This window comes from Phoenix dactylifera, unplaced genomic scaffold (assembly GCF_009389715.1).
Source record: "Phoenix dactylifera cultivar Barhee BC4 unplaced genomic scaffold, palm_55x_up_171113_PBpolish2nd_filt_p 000381F, whole genome shotgun sequence".
In the NCBI taxonomy this organism is placed as follows: Eukaryota; Viridiplantae; Streptophyta; class Magnoliopsida; order Arecales; family Arecaceae; genus Phoenix; species Phoenix dactylifera.
The window spans coordinates 121,477-125,462 of record NW_024067828.1 but is presented as its reverse complement, the minus strand read 5'-3'; positions in this window follow the sequence as shown (position 1 = coordinate 125,462).

Here is a 3,986-nt window from a genome sequence, read left to right as displayed (position 1 = left end):
TCTAGAAAAATAAACTAGAATCATTTCTAAATTTGAAAATATTGTTTCCACCTTTTAGCCGTTGGAAATTCTCCATAAGAACTTATTTGGATCTCTAGGATTGTGAACCTAGGAGATAAGCTCTCTAATTTTGTAATTATGGATGATTTCTCAAAGCTAATGTTGGTTTTATTCTTGGCACTTAAATTGAAATATTTTCTGCTTTGGCACAAACTTACAAAAGGTTTCAAATGAAAAAGGTTTGCAAACTATGAAAATAAAATTGTATCATGGCATAGTTTTGAAAACCAATTTCTTATTAAGTTGTGCACAGAAAATAATATTGAATACAATTATTTCTACACCAAGAACACCATAAATAAAATAGGGTTGATAGAATCCTTGAAGAAATGAAAAAGACAATGTTGTATGATAGTCATCTACTTAAATGATTTCTGTTAAAGGCTATCATCATTGCTTGTCATACATATGGTTTCTATTAGAAAACTCCTTTTGATCTTCTGAAAAATAGAAAATGATATATTGTATATCTTTTATATTTTTCAGTCATACATGTCATGCTTGATATGTTCTTATGAAAATAATGTCAAATCTGATAAAACAAATATTTCTTTGGATATCACTCTTCAAGCAATGTATATTGAAAATTCAATGAAAAGATACTAGTCGTAGAAATATCAATTCATACTATTCTTATTAAAACTAGATCCTTTATTGAGAATATAGTTTATCATTTTAATTCTATGTAACAATCTGAATTTTGATAGAAACAACTGTTTAAGATAATTTGATTAAAACTTAGCTAGCACGTCTTATTGATAATTATCTTATGCAAATAGAATCTAAGTTAAATTGATTCTGAAAACAAAAAAAATTTTGATTTAACTTTAATGAATCTTTCTATTGCCTCACATGCTTGTCCTTGAACCATTTTACTTAATGAAGTTATCTCTTTAGTTCAAGTGACTTGTGCTTGCTTATACTTAGGCAATCTCTTGAGTAAAGTGACTCAAATTCAATTATTGTCATGTCTCATGTTGAGTCATCTAGTTAAGAAATATGTTGTATGAATGTTTTTGTATCCTAGAGAACCTAATGAATTGCCTTCAAGAAAAGAAAAAAAGATTTTGCTAATGATACAGAATTTATGAGCAAGAAATTTCAACTTGAAGGACACATCGATGAAAGATACAATAAACATTCCCTTGCAAACAAAAAAAAAGAGAGAGATTTTCTTCAGCCAAGGGTGTAAAGAATCTAAAAGGTATTTGGCTTGAAGAATGCTAAATGCACTGGTAATCTAAACTCTTCTCTTGCGAGTTAGTTGAGCAAAATCAATAGTGTGAAAGAATTATATGGTTGCATGATTAAACCTTTAATTGTTGATCATCTTGATATCATGCTTCATTCTCATGCTAGTAATAATTGTTTCATGGTGTGATTAAACTACCTTTTTCTATATAATGCATAACCATGAAATACACAAGCTTATGCCTCAAACCTCTAATTCAAAATAACTTGTGATAAGCTATGAATCATTGGGCATAACGAAAATGCTGTTTGCATGGTATATATTTATATGCAGCATATTAGATTAATTTTTTATTCTGCTCTTTCATGTAATTACTTGAAATAATAAAAAGAAAGAGAGATAAAGAAAAGAAAATGAACAATTATTCAAGAGAATACTCCAATCTTTAGGAAAAGCAAAACAAGCATAATATATTTGGCACATTTGTGAGACTAATATGAACATTCCTTTTGGAAGAGATAAAATCTGTAATTAATTACATAAAAAGTTTGAAGTGAACATTTTAACCCTTCTATATTGCTCATCATAGGGATGGTGCTAATGGGGAGGCTAGTGGTAGTACCCGACACTATTTGACCCAACTATTCGGTGTAGGGCATATTAGGGACGGCACAAGAGGGAGGCTAGTGGTAGTACCTCGTGCCCCTTCCAACTCCACCGGATAGGGAGCAAATAGAGTATAGAGCATAGAAAAGTAAAATCAAAAGAAATGAAGATTAGAATATTCACTGAGTGGTTAAAGGAAGAAATTCAAAAATGAGGAAATGAATGACAAGATAAATGAAAGTATATAAAAAGCTTGTGAAAAGCCAAATGAAGTTTCGATCACTTGAAAACACACCTTAAGGATAAAAGCTTAAATTTAATTTAAAAATGCTTCTATCGTTGCGTTTTTGTAACTTTCATTATATACTTCAATGATTGCATCATTTTGGGGAATAACTCAATATGATTTCTAGATGAAATCTACGGTTTAAGAAAAATAGAATTACTTTGGATACCTTGGTTGGTTGCTCCGATACGCATATGAAACATATCATTTTTTTATCTTATAAGTGTACTGAAATTGGTCTAAATGATGTGTTTTTCAATGATCTTGATTGCAAATAAATGGTTCTAAACATATGATATTATTTTGATATTAAAAAGATTTATGGTGCTTCATATATACATTGCTGAAAAACTATGACTAAGAAATTAATTTTTTTTTCCTCTCCTACATTATTAAAGACTTCTATCAAAATATATATGTATATATATATTATTAAAAGAGTGAATGATCTTAAGTTTAGAAATATTTCAGCTCACTCAAATGATTCTTAAAAGAAAGAAAATGTAAATGCTTTTGAAAGAATTTGAGCTTCAAATGAATTATTTTCTGATTAATATTTCAGTACATTTTCTCAAAGATTAAGAGGAAGCATAACTTGTTCTTAAAAGATTAAAAAGAGTGATTGCTATAAATTTTGAATAATTCTAGATCACTCTACATTCTTGATATCATAAAGTTTCAGTTTTATTCACATTTATCATTAAAATCTGAAATTCAACAAAAGATAAGAATAATTAAAGAAGAATGCATCTTTTAAGGGGGAGCTTTAGATATTCAGTATCTTATCCTAAAGTTACTTTAATTTGATGCATACCTTGAATTTTATGGATTGATTTTGATGAACCTCCTTATATTGCAAGACTTGCTTTAATTATATAATAAGTTTATACCTTGAGATGAGTTCTATAAAGGTTGTCTTATCTCAAACCTTGAGTCTTATGAAAATAAAATATATTTTCGAGATTGACAATTTTATTGAACAAATTCTAAAACTCTCAAATGGAATGATTAATTAAGGGGGAGAAAGAAAATTTCAGAGGGAGAGATCATATAGAACTTAATCATGTAAATTCACAACTAAAGATGAGAGAAAGATTACTAAATGTAAAGTGGTATTAAACTTTGTGCCTCATTGAATATCTTTTGAAAGTTGGATTTTCATCTGTACTTAACTGGTAAATCACTTGTTTTGAAAACTAAGTGAAAAGGATTCCATTTGTCTTAGTATTGGAAATTTACTTTGGAATCTACTAATGAGCTCTTATTGGCTTGCACTTTAGTGTTTCAATCATGAGCCAATTCATTTTAATTGATTTTGATGATATGATCTTTAAAGGAGTAAAAAAAAGTCTTTAAGAGAGCTTTCAAAGAACTTTCAAAGCCCTGAATTTTATGTATCCTACATTGCATAAATTCATATTTTGGTATCTATGCTCCAATACTTTTATATCATGAAAGAACTTTGAAGTCATTAAGAATTAAGGATTCAACATAATCTTATGTTTTTCGAGTATATAAGTTTTGATCTTTATCTGCTCTTGTACTATACTCTAAAAATTAATTAGATTGCTCTCATGTTGCTATATACTTAATATATTAAAAAAAAAGGTATTGAAGTTTCATTCGTGCTTTCTTTGAATATTATTCTTGATACTCCTTGAAATAACTTGAAAAAGATTCCATCTACACTTGATTTCAAAACTATCTTTGGAATCTACATTTAGAGATCACTTCTGGCTTACATCCTTAATATCTCATTCCTAAAGCCAAACACATAGAAATAAGATATCATTTTATTAGGGATCGTGTGCAAAATGGAAACATATGTATTGAGCATATATG